The sequence below is a fragment of the Gouania willdenowi genome, chromosome 11 (genome assembly GCF_900634775.1).
Source record: "Gouania willdenowi chromosome 11, fGouWil2.1, whole genome shotgun sequence".
Taxonomy (NCBI): Eukaryota; Metazoa; Chordata; class Actinopteri; order Blenniiformes; family Gobiesocidae; genus Gouania; species Gouania willdenowi.
Window position 1 is genome coordinate 13,462,691 of NC_041054.1, and position 21,633 is coordinate 13,484,323.

General features: G+C 36.9%; 1 protein-coding gene across 1 annotated transcript in view; it reads right to left on the reverse strand.

Moving 5' to 3' along the window:
- Positions 1–21,633, reverse strand: part of elmo1 (engulfment and cell motility 1 (ced-12 homolog, C. elegans)) — a 99,520-nt gene that overhangs the window by 51,884 nt on the left and 26,003 nt on the right. Inside the window, exon 2 of the mRNA XM_028461182.1 lies at positions 10,513–10,708. The gene's annotated coding sequence lies outside the window, so the exon portion shown is untranslated. The remainder of the gene's footprint in view (positions 1–10,512; positions 10,709–21,633) is intronic.

Here is a 21,633-nt window from a genome sequence, read left to right on the forward strand (position 1 = left end):
AAATAAAAACCATTACGAAAAAGCCATTAAGAAAAATCTTTTTGAACAGGTAATTTTTGTAAAATTTACAATTTCCCATATTTTAATACATTTAAAAAAATAATTGATTTAAGACATTTTAATGATAATTAAAGCCGTATTTATAGATTCATGAATTTAAGCCTTTTATGACTTTTTAAGGATCCGTGGGCACCCTGTTTGGGAATCACTGAAATAAAGATTTTATCACAAGATTCAATAGCTTTGTTGTCAGTCAACTCATGTGCTTGGCAACTTTAATGGTGGTGGTAACGCCTCTTGGTGAACCACAGCAATAATGTTGCCATAGTGAAACTTTATCATTTCACTTCTACAAAACGGGAACAATTGCAAAAAAAATGCCAGCAAATTGTTAACACAAGTTTTATGATTCAGTTCAACATTATTTTAATGCAACATTTCGATCTATTTAGTTTGCCGTCTTTGCACATAGCATAGAGCACTCCAAAGTCAGGGGTTAAGTCATATGAAAGTATCTTAATTTGAGTATTAAAGCAACTCATTGAGAAAGTTCTTTGAAACACTCAGTTTTTCATGCTGTTATTCTATGAAGGTAGATAGAGCTTGTAGAATGTGATGTGAGTTTGTGTATAAAAAATCCACACCACAAACTTACTTCATTTGACATTTAGTCATCTTCTTTTCTGTAACTAAACCCTGAGTTTTTAGGCTGGAAATCAAAAATAAATAAATAAATGAATCCCTTGATTATGGGCGGGGCTTCCATAGCAGCTAAGACACGTCCAGTCACTACAATTCAAGTCACAGGTTGCAGAATCGACAAGTTCTAGTTTCTTTAGGAGGGGGTGGAGCCAACGGGGCTGGTTTGTGATGTAAGAAGCCACCAAAACATCATAGGCCTCCATCTAAGCCAATAGCTAAATATGATCGTAAAAGCAGTTTCAACCATAGAGGGCAGTCACTCTTACATTTTTAGTTCATGTTTAATGAATTTGTTACAAAGGTTAGCACAACTCGGTTAGAACAGGAATAGATCTGTGCATTGTACACAGATTAATTGGGAAGCACACATTTCCTACAAGCAATTTACAACCCAATCGAGCCCCTGAGTAATTACTTACTGGCTCATGTTATAGGACTCCTGGGAGTGCATTAAAGAAAACCTGAGGTGCAACTATCCAGATTGAACTCAGTTTTAGAAGAAAAGTCACTCTGATGCCTCACAGGGAACAAATGCCAAATCACTGCCTAAACCATGTAACAGCAGTTAAGCAAAACTAATATCTTGTGCCTGCAGGTGGCCTAATGAAAGCCATTAGTGCAGAGTTATCAAGTGGAGAACGTATCATGATATCCCAAAAACTAATGGAGGAATACATCAATAACTTACCCTTAGAGGCTGTCTAGAAAGGGCTTGGATCATCCTCGGTCCTGGTGAGGAGCCTCGTTACATACAGTATTTAATTTAAATCTATAATGCATATTTAACTGGTGCTTACCAATTCCTAGTACGAGACAACCACCACTGACCAGGATGTAAAGTGTGTTATTATATACAATCTGCATAATGAGATTAAAAACAGTAAAGAGTCAAAGAAAGCATATGCAGAGACACGACACGTTATTCATTTGCCGTCTGTGAGCCGTCTTCATGCATGTGCACATTTGTTGATCACGTATTAATCCAAACATACTATACGTAACAAGACCAGCTGTTGTGCGTGAGTCACCCCATAATAATCCACACAGTCTTTATCCAACGGCCGGTTGCTATGGCAGCTGATGCATCAATGGCTTCAAACGGGGATGCGTTTTCTCTCCAAACTGCGTGCTACACTCAAGTCACAACTCTACAGAAATGAGTCATTCCACTTTGCTTTGAGTCGCATCCGACAGATGGATAAGTGCGTCTATTGAAGAGTGGACTGACTTGGTAACGTACATTAAACACTTTTGAGAGACTTTCTCTTGTCATGTGATGGTGTTCTGTGTATTCAGTTCAGACGATATCTCTCTCTGCTTCACATACTGCCGTTTCTTTGGACAATCTCACACACTGATATTGCTTCTGGTCCTCATTCCAAAACAAAGGTGGTGAATCAGATGCAAAGAGAGTGAAAAGCGAGGCAGGCACAGATGGATGCGCACAAACATCTGGGAAAACATAATGTCGCAGGCATCACAAAAACAACCAAAACAAATGAGCATAAATAACAATTCAAACTAGAATGTTTGCATTTCCTGAAGAAAATGCAAGTGAGGATGCAGGTGCTTACCCGCGTCGTTGAACACTGCATTAGTCTAGCATTAGCATTAGCTAGATTTAGCCTAGTTTTAACATTACCTAGCATTAACATTAGCCGGGTGGGTAATGGGTTGAAGGAATTAGCTGATAGTGAGCAGAGTTCAAAGTTGCAAGTTCAAGATTTTGAAAATGTCTGATATGGATGGGAAAATTAAAAAAAATATAAAGTTGTATAGTTTAAAAAGTTGAAGAGTTAGAAAAAAGCAAATACATAGCATAAATGCCAGAAATTATCTGCAAGTTTTGACACCAAACTTGTTGAAATTGGTTGAAAAATGTGGAAGTAGTAGGAGTAAAACTGAAGCAGATTAATAACTATAATAAAACATATGGATAACCTATTACATCTTCACTAATAATGACCAAGTATAATTCCGAGCAATTCGGAACTCTGGATTTTTCCCACCTCCTACTTGAACAAGTGACTTGGAACACAACCTGATGTTGGAGCACCTAATCAGTAAAGTCGGGGGTAGAAAATATTAGGGGTGTGTATAGCCTGCCATCTGGCAATACAATTCATATCCCGATACGATACGATATATCCCGATATTAAAGTATAATGCAATTATTGCAATTTTTTTTTCGTATATATGACTTACAAAACAACTAATCTGTAAATGTGTACACCTTCATGAGAACGTTATGTATGAAATATATTTTATTGGCATATTTTACACTCAAAACATTGGCTTTAACATGCCATGTGCCATCAACTTAAAATAAAAAATAACAAACAATCTACCTGTGGCTTTTAAACCAACTTTGACTTTAGTGCAACATGGCTTTAGTGCAACTTAACTGAGGTATATGCCAAGAACAACAAATAAATACAGAAAGTAAGTACTTTCTTTTTAGATTTTACTGAAAACACACAAGCTGGTCAACATACCCAGGTTTCAGCGCATTTATTTGTGCAGTTACAATGTCTCCTGCAGTGGAAAAGACTTTCCTGGTTAAATAAAAATTAAAAAAAATAAATCAATATGGATGGATTTTGAATCGATCCGAGAATCGCGCGACTAAATATCGCGATATATCGCCTAATCGAGTTTTTTCAACAAAAAATCTATTATGACGGTCATCAGTATTTCAACGTGCTGCCACTGAACTCAGCTGAACATGGAGATCAGAATTTGTGCGTTCAACGTTTTTATTGCATATAGCTTCTAAATCACCTCACATTCCAACTAGCAAAGGTTACACAAAGAGTCTTTCAGTTGGGCCGTCTTTATAAAGGGCTATGTATCCCTTCAAGACGGTAAAAGTGCTGAACTCAATAATTAAAAAATGTCAACATACTTGAAAGTTATGGTTGAAATATAAAGCTCTCTAACACACTTCAACACTCTCAGCTGCCTCGAGGTCCACTGGGAACGGCCGTTTCAACGTCCCTGAATAGTTCAACAGAATAATGAGTTTTAAAGGCCGTTAATGGTGATTCTCCTCATCCTTGTAGATACACATACAAAAAAGCAAAAGAAAGCTATAAAACTTAACTCTTGTCAAACAAAAGGACTTTTCAGTAATCGTAATATTGTAATAAAATGTCTGAAACTGAATTCCCGTTCAGGCAGTTCGTCACAGTTCAGTGGACAAAAAACAAAAGCAGTGGGACATCCCTGTCCTTCAGTGAAATTCAAAAGCAATGTGTAAAAGTATGAAGTATTGGACACAGTTGTGTAAATCACACAACACTGAACTTTAGAGAGGAATGGACTTGACTTCTCTGTCTGACAATCCAATGATGGACTTTTACAGATCAAATAAGAGAAACATCCCAATACCTATACCACATCACTGCCTCGGACAATTTAACGTCACAAAATAAAACCATAAACAAACCTTCCATTGGAAAAACCATCTCAAAGCTTTCCCCCAAAAGCGAGCCAGAAACTTATAAAGGTCAGTTCGATTTGAAACGCTGACGTCTCTTATCAGTGCTCACTTGTCCAGGATTTGGTTTGACTTGTGGTCATGGAATTTTCCATGATTGTCATGTGTTTTAGTTGCAAACTTATACATAAACGAAATTAACCAAGCCTCCTGCGTTAGTGATTGATAGTTACAGCTCAAGCAGAGTGTATCAAGGGCTGGTTAAGATCTGTACAAATAAAAAAACACAATATAAGACATTGAAAACACGAGCCTATTCCTCTGAGGATTTGGTGAAGTTATTCCAGTAAAGATTGAGGGAGTGAATCATGTATTTGTACGTGCGTGTGTTTCCCAGCATCTCGTCATCTTCCTACATCAGAAGACTCGTAGATGAGCAGCCTTGAGGCATATTGATTGGAAGCCTGTACACACACACACACACACACACACACATGCACGCACGCACGCACACACACTACATCTGATCGCTGCCAGTCAAAGCTCATCCCTTAGAGAAAAAAGAAGCTGAAACTTAGTAGATTTTTTTTTCGCAGAGATTGAAAACCACTTTCAAAAGCTGCTTTCCATGTGCCCAAATCATCATAAGTAATTACTATAGCCTTAAGGTATGTGGATCCACTCCCTATCAGTTACTCATTCATCGGTTTGCAGCCTCTTTCGGCTGTAAATTGGATCTTGCTGTCAAGCTGGCGACTGTCAGGTCTCATCATGTCAGTGTCATGTTTGTGATTTACTGCAGTCGGATATGGTTCACTGTAAGTTACTGTGTGTACATTTCGCTCTCTCAGAGTCCAGCATGTCAAATGTACACAGAGCTGCACTCTATCAATCTTACTTGTAGAAAGCTGTCTGTTTTTTCTACTTGCATCCTCATGTTTCCTCGTTTTATGCATCGTCTCTTCTGTATTTGAGAATGAATAGGCCTCTGCCAAGTTTGTCATGCAGATTTCAAAATAAAAAAAAACACAAGTCAGAGCAGAACGACAGCTTTTCCAAAATCTTAACGAGGCTTGAATAAAGGTTATACATTCATTTTGCTGGAAAATATTGTTTTTGTTATATAAGTAACAGCACTCTGCCAAAACCATCAAACAGCTTGTCTATCTATAGGCTCCAAAGCAGCATAGTAAGTAATAGTAATTCATGTTTATTGTCATACATGTACTACATACATAAAGTGTAAGGCCCACATGGGATTTGAACTGGCCACCCTTCGGTTACAAGCTGGTTCCTTAACACTGAGCCCACCACTGCCCAGCTATGAATGTGTATGAGTGAAATTAATCCAACCATGAATACTCACCTAGCCGCTGTAAATGTAGAAGCTTCAGATGCTGAGTTATGGCGGCAATAACTCAGCATCTGCTTTAAAATAGTGGAGGAAAACTAAATCTCCCATCACCCTCAGGGAGCAGGGATCTGAGCCACTGCCAGAGGTTGAAATTATGGAACAAAACCATCAATAAAGCAGAGAGAAAGGGCGAGGGGAGCAGAAACAGAGCGTTAGTGGAGACCTTTGATTTGTTGGGCAGTGCTGGGTTTCACCTACATAATTTATGTGTAATGTGAGGGTCATACATGGCAGGAGGAGGGAGACGGGTGATGGTGTGAGATCCAAAGACACAAGAGACTGAAGTGAGAAAGAAGATCAAAGACATATTGGTGGGGCGGGTTTTTTTTAGGTCGGGGGAGCTGCTCTCGGATCTTCCTGCCCCGGAAGAGCATGGTGGTGGGCCAGACTGGTTGGTGGCCAGGCTGGACATTTTGCAACAGTGACTAGTTCTGAATATAAATTAATTAATTAACTTACATCATCTTTTACCATTTTGAGAAAAATATATTGAAATATGATTTTTGGTTTTCGTCATTATGATAATGATATTTCGCATTGTATTCGTATATATCTTAAGTTACTGTTATTAGTTAGTAGGTTTTTTGCTTATTTCCTATTCTGTTTAGTACTAATAATACATCAATTGTATATAGCACTTTTTTGGGGACTCAAACCTGCTCACAGAATACAGAAAATAAAGGAATACAGAAATAACAATAAAAGTAAAAAACAATATGAGGAAAATGGTATGATTAAGAAATTGAGGTGGGATTAAATAAGTCATAACATAATTTTGCAATTATAGCTGTACATGGATCTTACAGTATATATTATTTTGAATATCTCTGGTTGTTTTTTCTCTGTTTGAGTTTTCTTGTACACAGTTATTTTGTTTCTTTATTTTTTTTGTTTTCTTGTCCCTGCTTGAAAAAAACAAATAAATAAAAATTAAATTAAATGATTTAAGGGCTATATCATAACTGTGGTATTATAAACTTGTGTCATGTTATCTCAATACAAACAACACTACTTTCATAGTGTAAATTAAAGTGATTTCATTTATGGTCTGCCATGAAATATTTTTTTTTTTTTTTCCTGCAATAGAATATAGTAAACCCATGAATGTTTTAGGGCAGTGGTTCTCAAAATGTAATTTTGATTGAAAATTGTGACTATTCTTATCCAAGACTAATAAATAAATAAAAAAAAACTAAAAGTTCTTTGAGTCACAAAGAAAACATGTTTTTCACTATTTTAGCATTTAAAAGTGAAAGACGTGCTGATTCTTTAACCATTTTTAACAAATTCAATAAAAGAACTGAAGTATTTCTTTCTATAAATGATTTAAGTGAGTCCTTTTCAGCCAAATATTGTGGTCACTCTTCATAAATTAAAAGCAGGGGCTGAGTAAGCAGTTTTCTAGTTGTGACTGAAACGTACTGCTCACTTAAAATATTCAATACGTTTTTTTTTTTCTCTCCTTTATCTTTTTCGTGTGTTTTTATTCCTGCTGGCACAGTTTGCGCAGTTCAGCACAGCAATCCCCTAATTACATCCCTGAAAAATCCCATTCTACCACTGTTATACTTATGGATAGAAAAGGATTTAAGATAAATTGATTTATTACAACAAAATTTAGCATACGCACATTTGGAGTGGAATATTAGCCAATTTTCCTCTACCACAGCTTTCCTCACAGGAAATAAAAAAAAACTTTCTAAAAAATAATAAGATGCATCATTATAAACCTTCCTTCCTTCAGAAAATGACATGAACAGAAAGTCCAAGCCTATAATTTGTCTAAAATAAGCTACAGTCCAGCTATAACAAACCCTGCTGCCATTAATGAACCTTTAGCTTTGGAGATAATAAATACTGTAAAGGCAGAAAAAGAATACACTTAAAAATCTAAACTGTTTTTACTGCAGTGACGCGAGACAAGCAGCAGGAAAAGGTCAGTCCTCCGTTAAATCTGTGTCTACGCAGCACAAAATGAATCCTCACACAACTGGGGTCATTTGTCTGCTTTTTTGAGCATTTTTATATGGGCATGTGAACATATTAAATGATTTAGCATGTGCGAAAAATGTAGACATGGGCATCTTTGCTTTTTTTTTTCGTCAGTGTCTGTGTTGGCTTTGGTGTGGGATGGATTTCAAACAAACTCTTTCTAGTTCTTCATCTGATGCCTTTACAAAGGCCAATGTGCGTATACGTCTTCAAAAAAAAAAAAAAAAAAAACTCTATCTTTGGGTTAGACAAAGGCTACAAAGCACATCATAGGGATAGTTATTGTCGCTCGGAGCATGACTCCTTTACCACCCACACACGGTAGCCACAGGGTGATCATATTACACCTAGTGTGCCAGCGCCGCATAAATCTACACATCTAAAAGCTCAAGCAGGGGTGTCAAACTAGTGTTCACCAAGGGCTACAGCGCCACTATCACTTGAAAAGGGCCAGACATTTTTTGAAGGAATGAATGAGTGTAATCACAATTGTATATTTTTTTTCACACATGAAATTAAAAATAATAAGAAAAAAAAAACATTATATATTCTCAGCCATTACTCTATGAGTGTTTATTAGTTTACTAAAGCAAAAAATCACAGGCCTGCAATGAAAATTGAGAAAGACTAATTGCAGCAACACGCAATTAACAGAATTTCTAAAAGTATTACATTTCTTCATTTCCTTATTTTCCCCCAGAAATAAATAAATAAATGATGGAGCTATGTTATGCACTAAACATCTATTGGTCATTGTATAAATCTCTCTCTTCTAATATGTACTAATGTACAGTATACAATTATTTTCTAATTTACACAGAATTAATTGTCAGTAAGGACAGAAACTGAATTTAAATCAAAACCATCAAGAAATATGTCTATGTTTGACATAAGTTTCATATTATCTCAGGTTTTAAACCTCACATAAAAGCATTAAATGATCAAGTTTGATGTGCATTTTCAATTTTGAAAGTCCCAACATTCAGGCGGATGATTCCTTTGTATGAATTTTGTAATAATTGAGTTAGAAATAAAAGTTTTGAAAATGTACAACACAGGAGGATTACATTCTGTGACAGTCTTAATCTTTCTGAGCTAAATGTTGCAAGAATATTATTCAAGAATTTTGATTTATTTACTTATTTATTTTCTACAAACAACGATTCATCCATAACTTGATCTCATTAGATGTTATGTTTAAATATCTATGATTTCTACCTAGAATGTGTGTTTAATGTCATTTGGTGACATTTTTTTTTTTTTTTTTTTTTTTTTTTTTTACATCGATGCTTCGAGTGTCAATAATGTATGAAAAATATTGAATTTTATCCACAGAAAAGCACTTCAGAATGCATGGAAAGTGAATGAAGAAAAAAAAACAAAGGGCTGAACAATTGGCTACAATCACAGGAAAATGACAAAGAGAGAAGAGGAACGGCTGGGGTCAGAGTTTAGACTAACGGTGTCAAGACTTAGAAGAAAGAGGAAGTGCCTTCCTTTCAACTCAACATGCAAAACCTTACGCCAACTGGAAATCCTGAATTAAGCCGATTCAAATCCAGAATCAAGAAATCAAGACTTAAAGCGATCACACACGACGGTATTTAATTTGAGGGTTTATCTCACGAGTCTCAGAAGTGTTCCCTCAACACTGCAACCAGGAAATCCTGTCAAACCTGCGCGTCTCATGTAGCGCTTTCTGATCTGTGTGTCTAAGAGTAGGAACCTGCACACGCAGATAAATGAGACAATCTTCATTGTTTGGTCAAACAAGGTACAAACACAGACGAAGTGATGTAGTGGAAGCAGAGCAATGCCAACAAACGGAGGCAAACAAGTGAGTCAGAAACAATTAGAGGCACTCGGACGGCATTCTGCAAACACTGGTAATCACAACGCTGGGACTTTTAGACAAACCAGGAGACCAAAATACTTGCCAAAGGCGGAGAAAAAAAAAAAAAGCATGCTAAACAAAATTAGCCCCAAAGGCATTCAACTAATCCATGATGAGTTTAGGAAAGAAGGATTCTTAGTGCCAAGTAATTACTTTTTATGATGCAGTAGATTTATCAGTAAAGCCAAAGGCTTCCTTTTAGCCATTTTAAAAATCTGTCTACCAACACTCACATTTTCTATTCCCACAAACCATCACACAATATTTGACCTTGCATCGAAAACGTAGTAAGAATATAAACTATAATTACTGCCGAAGCAGGAGTTAAAGCACCTCATAGGACACCCTGACAGACCTTGAACGCAACACTCCATAGTGGCTTCGAGCGCCCACAAAACAATGCTGCCCTTTGTTGAAGACAGATGAAACATTTTTCTCTGCTCCACGAAATTTACAACTACCAGAAAAAACTGCACGTTTTAGTAGGTATGAACTACGCAGCAGCTTTTTGAGTGTTAAAAAAAAAAAAATCGCCAAAATTTGGAAATTGTATACATGTGAGATCTCTAACTGTTTTTTAATGCAGCAAAAAGAAACAACTATTTTTTTTTTTAATGCATCTAGCATTTTAAGGTACTTTGAGGTGAGTTCTGTTACTTTAAAAAACTAGCTTCACTTCAGGTTTTACCCTTTTAAAGCCCTACAACATGAGGAATATTTTTTTTAAAAGAATAAAAAAAAAAAAGAAAATGTACTCTAGGTATTGGAGTTTGCTTCAGCTACTGTATATAAAATGAACATTGAAAAAGTCAGGCCAGGTTTCGGACCTTATTTTAAAAATTTGTCTGAGCTGAAAATATAATTGTATGGCTGCGATCTAGAGTAGACATTAAAAGCTATTTGACCTTCCAGACTGCAATCATATAAACCCAATATTTAGCAGTGACACGCAGGAGAGGAAAGGGAAGCAGGGAAGCAGATACAGTCACACCCTGAGGCCTTCGACATCCTGTGTAGCATGACAAAAAAAAAAAAGAGTGAAGGAAATGTGTCAAAGACCCAAGGACTCACCCAGAAGAAACGACAACCAACAAGAACCACCAATCTGCTTCTTTGCTCTGTGGAGATGGACGGAGCACCTTCACTCTGACAATCTACCTACGAGTGGTGTTCTTTCAGCATCACAAGCTTCAGACTCAAAGTTCGCAGCAGTTTGTGCAGCGCTTCACCTCAGGCGACAGAACCGCCAAGAGAGAGCAGAGAAAGTCTGTGGGAGGAAGTAGGCGTTTGTTGAGAAAAGAGGAAACTGGTCGTACACATCAAAAAAGCGGCAGAATTTAAAAATGACCACAATTAAGACGATATAAGATTTAAAGCGTCAGTAGTTCAGCTGCTGATATTCAAATAGTAAATTTACAGTTTCATCATAGTCAATAGTTTTGCATTATAGGTCGTGCCACATGTCTGTGTAATTGCTACAACCATACTAAGACAAGGGTATAAAATCAAGAAAATATTATGGAGGCAATTTTAGCCCCATTTAAAAAAAAAAAAATTGGGGCATTTTTAAAATTATTGGGGGGCACAGAAGAAAAATGGAGCTATTACTGAAAAAAGAAGACAGATGTAAGGAAACTACAGGTTTTTTTTTTAGCTCTTAACAGCCTGTAAATATTACACAAAACCAAACCTTAAAAACAATGAATTACAAACAGAAGTATATACAGTTTCTAAATAAATTAAAATAAGATGTATGGAAAAATTTAAGCTGCAAGCAGCGTTGAGCGCGCCCTCGCAACCACACGCATGTAGGGACGTGGCACACGTTGAGGTGTGTTGCATGTCGGGGTGCGGCAGAAATTTTAAAGTGTTGAGACGTAGCTGACCATTTTAATGGATTATATTATAAACTTTCCTGCAATGTTCAGTGCAAATATAATGCCAATGATTTCCTTTTACCAAAAGGTGGCGCTATGACTATGAATGAAGGTTGGGTTAAACCATAACTCATTTTAATGGCATATAAATGAAAGCTGCTCTAATTAATTTTACAAACTCTTAATAACTTCCACAAGTGTAGCACATCATCCAAGTGAACAGGCTGCTAAGAGGAATATTTCAATCTATAAAGGTTCAATGTTATTGACCAATCCCCTGTTGGCTCTGTCATTGTCGCCATGGTAGTTGTGGTAACCATTGGGCATGGTCTGGTGACAACAGAGGGTGAAATGGAGGAAGGGGGGCCGGGGGGGCTTTGGGCTCGGAGGTGGGCCCTGGCCACCTCTGCTACGGCCCTGGAGTCAGCCGTAACATGCACCTCAGCCCCGGTAGTGATGGTGGGACATGGTTGGGTTATTAATAAAAACAAAGTGCTTTACAATAGGGTTGGTGCTCGGGCCCTAATAATAATAAAAAACAATTGAAAAGCACTCGCCAAGCAGCTCATTTCTCACTTATTGTGATTTCCACCCTATGTTGTAGTCCTACATTGAATTTAGATTCACTATTAGATTCACTCATAATAAGTGTTTAATCTTTATATTCTGAGAAAAATACACACAAATTACAGAAAAATATGAAAAAAACCCAACAACAACAACAACACACTAAAGGGCCATTAAAAAGACAAATTCACTCAAAACACACCCAAGACGACAACATATACACAGAAAAATGACGATATAAATACATAAATACACAAAAGTACAACAAAATATGCAAAAGCACAACAAAATATGCAAAAGCACAACAAAAAAACAAAAACACTAAAGGATCATTAAAATGACAAATTCACCTAAAAACACACAAGATGACAACATAGAGTAACTCACATCTCCTTTGAAATTGCGCCGCACGCAACAGCTAAATCTTCGACGGTCCACCACAAATCCAGAAAAATTCCCACAAAAACTGATATCCTCACGGGAGAAGGGAAAAGATCCAAACTCTGTACTACAATCCACAGCGAAATATTGATACATGACCTTGGCGTGTCGCTGCCCGCTATCCAGTGCGGAGACAATCCGGATTAGCACTCGGAGAGCGCAGACCTCCACCAAGTACAGCACGACTACCGGGCGGGTCATACACACAATGCACTTCCCTACCAATACTACATTACCCATAAGCCACTCAGGTACAGCTCCTATTTTCCTATATTTTTGGTATTTTCTCATTTTTTGGTAATCCAGAACGTCACCAGAATGTAATCACCTGTTCCTTGACCTATTATTAACATTTGCTGAAAATTTCATCCAAATCTGTTCATAATCATACAAGTTATCTTGCTAACAGACAGACAGACAGACAGACAGACAGACAGACAGACAGACGCAGGGTAAAACATAACCTTCCACTCTGCGCTCTGGTGGAGGTAATAATAATAAAAACAAAGTGCATTGCAATAGGGTCCTATTGTTGGTGTTGGTTGATGCTCGGGCCCTAATACATTTATTTTTCCCCCGACAGTGTAAACAGGTGCCCTACAAACACAAATGAAATTGAATAAATCAATACTAGAATCCGCTTCAGTAATCGCATTTACACATTGAAAAAAAGATAAAATTGCTGACTCAGAGCTGTTCTTCATGGGCTGCAATTTTAAACTGCATACTGCATTTGTGCATGTCAGTCACTCTGTTCGTGTTACTATATGCAGCTCATTTTTTTCCCTCTCAGTAATAACTAAATTCTTTAAAAAAAAAAAAAAAAAAATAGCACATGAAAATCTGAATCTTGTTTATTTTAGATCTGATAAAGGGTTACAGAATTTCAATTTCGACTCTTTATATAGCGCAAATTACAACAAAAGTCATCTTGAAGCGCGATCAAAATATAAAATTCGTAAGAAAAAAGAAAAAACCCAACCCATCCACATAAAGTTATGGTTGCTAAATATCACTCTGTTTTGCTAAAATGAAACCAGTTAAAACTTCATGATTTAATCAGTCTCATATTGTTTATTTTGACGTTTCACCACATTAAAAATAATCTAAATGGTTTCAATATTGTCTGATGGGGCTAGCTTTGTCTTGTGAACACGTTAAACATAACTACAAATATTGTGTTTTGCAAGTCAGGATTGATGGTTACAGTGACGCTAGTTTTATGCTAACATGTATTTCAAAGGGATGACGTGTTAGCTTTTAGCCTTCCATAAGCAAATTGGTGGTGATTTTTTTTTTAACTTGGTCCTTAGCGTTAGCCCAGTGGATTAGCTCGGGATACATTAGTCGAGTTTCCGGTTTAAAATCTTTGCTGGCATGATACGTCTCTTTGTCAGCTGGGAACTTTGGGTGGATATGGTGGAGGAACTGGTTCACTCTGTCGGGTGGGTGTCCGGTTATAACCAAGTCGTAGCGGTCCATGATGCATCACAGCACGACAGCTTTCGGTTCTGTAGGCTGCGGCGTGAGCACCACTGTCTGCGACCCCGAACCTTTTTAATTATGCATCGATAATAAGTTGTTACCAAAAACTGGGACAGACTGGGATAGAAATCAGCAATCATTGACCGCACTTTTCACAAAGTGGGTACAGATGACGAACAAGTGGAAATATTTTCCAGACAGCTAAAGACTACTGACATACAGGCCTCACACTTTCACTTCCACATGTGGGCTTTTCAATTCCTCTTGATGAACCAGTATAGGAACAGACGCACAACACACAGCAACAGAGTGAGTCAGAGGGTCTGGTTTGTCACAAAGGACCAGTGATCATTAGAATTCATTGATTTAAACTTCTACTGTTTAAGCAGCGCAGTCGCATCTTCCCCTCAGCCTGGGTTGAAAAGCACAAATGGCATATTGTAATGTACTCTCAGTCTGAGGTCAACTTTAGTTCATATCATTTATTCATTTATTTCCGTTTTTTCGAATTCAAGGCATAATTCTTCATCAGGGTCAAGAATGGATAAACAAACTTTTAAAAAGTGGTTGATTTTAAATGTTGGTTTCTACAACCAAAAAACAGAAATACAACAAACAAAAAAAATGCCTGTTTTTATATTATGGTGAGACCGGAAGTTGTTCTTTTCAAAATAAGAGCACATATGAGGACGCCCATATATGAATTATCTCTATATTTAGCCTGTTGTTTAAAATGTCTTTGGAACCGTACTCCAAAATCATTTTTGAAATGGCAAAACAATGTTTGCCATCAGCAGAAATCGCTATAAATATATTGCACATATATCAGCGAGTCAGATTAAACCATTTTCTGTGCAAAATCTCCTCACGTCTTGCAAAAAACTGCCACTCCCACTTTCATGTAATATTTTTGCAGCAATTTCTGTAGATGACACGCCTCGTTTTTCCATAATTCATTTATTTTGGCGCCAGAAAAACAGCAGCGCCCTCATATATGTGCTCTTATCTTGAAAAGAACAACTTCCGGTCTCACCATAATGAAAACAAACCTTTTGTTTTTGTTTTTGTCCTCTGGTATTTCTGTTTTTTTTGGTTTGGCTTCTTGACCCTGATGAAGAAATATGGCTTGAATTTCAATCTGAAAGCAAAAATCAATTAACTACTCCTTTTTTGTTTCTCGATTTCTGAACGGAAAATTTAATGACCAAAACGTACACTGACCGACTCATGTACAACAGGTTGTAGTTGTACATGAGTTTATAACCTAATTAAAGAGACGTTAAACTGTGCTACTGTAACCTAAAGGGTACCTGTAGTGGAAATGTACACATTGTAAGGATGGTACGATATATCGCATGTCGAAAAAAGGCTCAATTGCTGCCAGAAAATGTAGAATTGCTACTATTGTTAAAAACTAGGGGTGGGAACCTCTGGGTACCTCACAATACGATACAAAGCTCACGATAACGATTATCTCACGATAAAAATCAAAAATCAATCTACAATAATCTATGACATAACAAGAAAAAAAAATAATAAATCAGTGAAAAAATACAAATTTTATTACAACATTTCTGTAAAGAAGTGTCAACATACTAATGTAAACGAATAAATATCTCCAATAGTGCTTTCTGTAAACAAAAAATAGGGTCTTTCTTACCAGTGACACCATTATCGTGCAATATTCCAGTAAACAATATATTGGTTCCTTCAACAAACAGTGACAACATTTCTGTGAAGACCTACCTGCACATTTTAGTGAAAAAGCAGAAAAGGTTTTGGAAAAAAAAAATTAAAATATATATATATATATTTAAATCTATACTTAGCGCGAGCATATCGATAATCAATTGCGCAGAAAAATATCGCGATATTTATCGTCACACTCCTATTAAAAACAACGCTTCCGTATCTTAAATCTGGGTTGTGATTCCCGAGTGGTCCACAACCCCTTGTTCAGTCAGACAGTAGAAAACAAGTAAACAACATATATATTCTTTAAACATAAATAAAAGGGCAACCCTAAATCAGGTCCTTGACTGATCACTTCTTTGAATCTTATCAAATAAGGATTAAGAGAAAATCGCAAATCTGTTCTTCTGTTTTCAGTTTTTTAACAGCGCAGTTAAATAAATCAGAACATTTCAATTACGCGAGTCAACTGTTAAATGTCTGCCTGTCATTATGTGAACATTCCTGATTTGCCAATAAACCTGGCTCTCCTTATGTCCCGTGTCTGCCTGAGTCTCTGCATGTGAGTCCAATCCCGTCTGCTCCAGCCAAGGGTCGTCAAAAACACGTTGAGTTCCTTTGCCTCCTACACCTCCATAGACTGGCAGGAATTTTCAGTCTCTGTTTTCGCATTCTATTTGCAGAATGGCACATTTTGCACATTAAAGAGAATTTGTTTTGTCTTATCTAGATTATTGTTTATTCCATATTTTATATTACCTTGAGTTTAAAAGGTTTTACATATAGTATGTGTAAGTATGCAGTGCTTTTATCCGGATTTTCTTTCATTGTGTTATAAATATTACTAAAGACAATAAAAAAGATGTGTGTTGTGCTGCACTGTTTACATACGGAACGCAACAAAGATTAAGCTGTGTGGCACAAGTAATTAGGAGAGAGAGTGGATGGTTGAACTGGGGGACCAGTCTTGGGGGACATTTAGAGGAAAATCCGCTAGAGAAGTACCTGTCGCGGAGTCTCTGGCAGCGCTAACGCAATGGCCCAACGTCACTACTGGCGTCTAAGGTGAGCATAATAATAAAAGTGACGCTGTCTCACAGACAATCAGGTTTTTCCTCTGCGCAACTTTCTCTACAAGGACTTTCAAATTACCGACCGGACCAAACCTCTCGTAATGTTTATGATCATTTGATAGAGGTTATACGACTAAAATTCACTCCAGGTAATGAAGCAGAGAGACTCAGAAGAACTGAGGGAATCTCCATTGAGAGACTGTTCCAGATTATTACAGAACTGTCCGTCAAATGAACTGAAGCCAAGTAAGATATGCTGAGTCAGACACATGACCCAGCTCAAAAGGAGAGCTTCAACAATCATCCAAATGATCCCTGGCCCCACCAGGACGCTGGTGGGGCCAGAAATTACGTCTAATCTCTCCTAGCAGCTCCTACGGAGATTTCAAAGCCTCGTTGTCAGGGTTCAACACAGCTGAGTTATTCACACTGCGATCTTTAATAGATAATGTTCTTAGGGATGTCCCGATACAACTTTTTAATTTCCAATATGATACCAATATTGCAGCCTTGCGTATCAGCAGATACCGATATTGATCCGATATCAGCATGAATCATACATACTTTTTTTTTCTCTCTCTCTCTCTTTTCTTTAATAAAAAATAATTATTATTTATTTTGTATGGTGGAATGTTAGAAAAGGCTTCAAGTGATGTTACTCAAACAAAGAACAATAGTCAACAACAGTAGGTATGAGAAAAACTTACTTATTTATTATTAACCAATTGGTTACATACATTTTAACCTAGAACATAATATCTGCAGGATTCTACAATTGAATAAAATAAAAAATAAAAAAAATCGGAAAACTCAGAAATTTTAATCCTATATCCGTTTTCAGGCTAATATCGGACCGATATCCAATATCGGTATCAGATTGGGACACCTCTAAATGTTCTCCAGTTCTACAAAACATCCAGGAATGAATGATACATCAGTCCTAAGACTATAAAACAAACAAATATATCTAAGTGAAATGTGTCTGACAAGCGTTAAACACTACTGATAACTAAGAGTTTTATTATAAATAATGTTTTGATAAAATTCTTCAAACTGATACTTTAGTGCCAAACTTTCTGATTGATCTGAATATTCAATTCAACTTTATCTATATAGCACAAATCACAACAATAGCACGGCCCTATAAAATCCACGTTTATCAGAATCGTGGACGGAATCACGGAATCGACCAATGAAAACGGAATCCACTGACGAGATGAAACGCCGTCACCGCGAGGCCAAGAACTTTTTTTTTTTTTTATGAGGAAATGTTTCCGGGGACCGCTCATCAGGTGCACCGCCCCCGCCCCCCTCCCGATGTGTCCACTTCAAACGGCGTCTAAAGCACTCAAAACACAAACTGCCAAAAAACTACGCAACTCATCACTCGCTCCTAAATACGGAGCCACCAGTTGCCGCTTAACTTGAACGTGTCTGTGAAGCTCTGCCCGTTTCAAGCGTGTGAAAATATGATTAGCTTTAATCAGCTTCACCTGCTCAGAGTGTTTGAACAACATCTAATCTGCGCTACAGAAGATCCGGAGGAAAGGACTGTTTGTTTTTGTGGATGAAACATCGTTGGCTAATGATAGCTTCCAATATTGTCAAATATTCTGGCCCCTAGTGGTGAAATAACTGATATATCCTTGCGTCTGATTGATTTTTTGCGTCCATTTGTTTTTTGTTTAACCATTACGGTCTGGAATGATGTCATCAGGATAATTTAAATTAGGTTACTTTAAATTAAGACGATCAAAACGTAATCAATCAACCTGATCAGATTCAGTAAACCATTGATCCCTGAGGGGGAATTGGGCGACATTAAATGCTGCTCTCATACATTTTTATATGAAATATAAATAATTAAAAAGGAACAGTCAGAATAATCCATGTCAGTACAACTCATATATACCTTTTAATTTTTGACCTACGTTTTTTTTGTTTTAATTATGGTTTTCTTTTTTATTAGTATTTACTTTGTTTCCTCACAGGAGTTAAAAACTAATATTTTCGGAAAAAAAATAATTTTTTTCTAAAAAACAAAAAACTCCGGGATTTTAAAAAATTCATGCGGAAAACACGGAATTTGGAAAAAAACATAAAATGGCCCCACAATAGTCATCTCGAAACATTATCAAAATGTAAAATTCTTAAGAAAAAAGAAAAAAACTCAACAAATCCACATGAACATGCATCAGCAAGTCTTGCACCTATCATGTACATACATAAAAATAATAAATAGGACTATTGTAAGTGCATTTAAGTGCTGTTGACTTTTTTATTTGTATGAGTTTTTTTGGTTTCAGATTTATATTTCCCAAACAATAAAAAGGGAACCGTGCCTTCTCACAGCCTGATTGCAGAGTCGATTGCTCAGTGAGTCATCAATGCTGTAAAAGCACATTTACATTTAATCCACGTAACCAGACATGTAATCATAATACTTCACCGGCTCTGATCCACAGATTTGGACATTTTATTATGCGGCTGTCATTGACGGTACACATTAGATTCACAAATATGACCCTATGTGTACATTTTCAAGCTAAAGATTAAACACAAGTCTCAGCTTGCTAAAAGCCTGTGGGTCTTAGGGCTCCTATAGATCACACACCACACCGTGCATGTTGAGACGACTAGAAATATGAGATGACGAGAAGTATCTTATAATGACATTATCAGAGACTACAGTCAACTCTAATATGCCCTTCATATATAGAGTACAGTCTGTCAGTGAGATCAGATCATCCCAATCAACACTAACGCTGCATGTATAGGATGGTCATGCAAATCAGATCATGTGGCATATTTTACATCAAGTTTACCCAGAAAGGGAACTTTGTCCCTTTATATTTTAAAGGTCACAAATCATTCTATTTTTCACTCTAAAAACATAGTATTTGAGGTTTATTTTCCCAAACTTGCCTGTTTTCCAGAGTTTTAGCCTCTGAAAAGTCACTTTCTGAGCAACTCTACACAAACAGGCTGATTTGCGACCTACTTATGCATATGCATTCATGAGTGGGCGTGTCTATAGACGGGACACTGACTTCCTCCTCCCTGCACGGTGACGTAGGGCCAGAGGACGGCCCACCCTCCTCCCACCCACTCCGTAGCCGAGCTCATGCTGCTTCATAAACACGAGACAGAGCGTGGGGGCGGGGCGTTCACCGGTACATACTGTACATAGACTGTAGAAAATACATACATAGCACTGCGCGAAGGACCCTGAAATGCTCACCTTTGTGGGCGTGTCTGTTTACATGTCAATCACGGCAGAGAGCTTCCTGGAGGCGCGGCTTCTCCAGCTCAGTGCCGCGTCAAATTCGTCATCAAAGTGGAAACGCGTCCTCAAATTGGAGCGAGGTGACAATTAACGATCGAGGGAATCAATGAAAAAAAACACTTTGGGCATGTGTATGACGCCCAAATAGCACTTTTATGATGTTTAAAGCACAGAAAAGTTTTATTTAGCTTAACATGGGCCATTTAAATAAATAAATGAAACCTGGTAAAACGCATTCAACACCATCTTTATTAACTCTCTTTGTAAACCATGAGGCAGTGTTATTAGATAGAGAACACACTGCTTTGTTCCTAGACATGACAGTAGGTATCTCCCTGTATAAAGTGACAAATGTAAAGACACTGTTTGACTTTGATCTAATTGCATACTGGTTATAAGCGTGTACTATTCTGTGAACTCATTCACAAACACTGCACACAGTTTGCTGGATAACATCTTCAACCAGACTCCAACATCTAAAGTAGAGGAGTTCTCAACTTGTGGGTCGGGATCCCAAATTAGGTTGAGGGTAGAGCTGCACAATTAATCAAATTTTGATCACGATTTTGGTTGCCATAATTAAAAACTCTGCAACAGTGTATCATTAATTCAGTTAGCCTTTAGTGCATTTTACATTTTTGGGTTAATTATTTTTCATTATAATTATTATTTAAAGCTTCATTTTGCACTGTAAAATGTACACGTATTGTTTAACAGTAGTGTATTAAAGAGTTGTGTTTTTTTTTTCTTTTACCAAATATGATAAATAATTGAAATTATAATCCTGATTACATTGTTGATTAAAATAATTATGATTATCATTTTGGCCATAATCATACAGTCCTAGTCAAGGGCCCATTTTCAGCAGGCTGTAGGTGGGGAAAAACTAAAAAGTTGAAAATTTGATTTTTACACCACTGTTCTATAGTTTTCCCTTTACCAAATTCACATTTTGTTTGATTTATTTTCAGTTTGCAGATAAAATTGGAGTTTTCCTTTAGCTCATGATGTTTTTTGTCATAAAATCTGTGTTGATTACTACACTAGTGTGATTAATTGTTATTCTGCACTATTAAGCAAACAAAGTAATATTGAAGCTTTTCCTGAGTTTATTATTGTTATTTGTTATTTGATGTTGGATCCTAAAAGCAGAGCAGCTCAGAGTCATTGATCTAAATCAGACATAGGCGACTGGGAGCCCGGGGGCCCTCAGTCTAATTTTCTGTGTCCCCCAATGTAAATGCACTAAATGGCTCAAAGCACAGAAAAGGACTGAAAAATATACAAAATAATACCAAGAGGACACAAACAAGAACAAAAACACACAAAATGACACCAGAAACACACAAAACAACAACTAAAACAAACGCATGTAAAGAAGAATACACAAAAGGGCACAAAAAACACACAAAATTAGAGAAAAACATACAAAATTGTCTGTAAAAAGAGACAAAAACAACCCAAAAATATGTTAGATTCTTATTGCTGGCATGAATTATCGTATCGTGGCCCTTCGATCTAACAATCAGATTTTTGTGGCTCCTGCTATGATCGAAAGCTGCCCATCTCTGATCTAAATGATATGAAAAGAAACTGCATCCATAAACTACTGTACATACATTTTCAACAATGATGGAATTCAGAACAAAACAGAATTGTTAGAAAATGAATATGAATGGAACTTGACAACGAATGAGGACGTTATGAGCAGCAGTAACACTACACTACACTAAAACAGCATTCAACATCCCCACACGATCAGCATCATAAT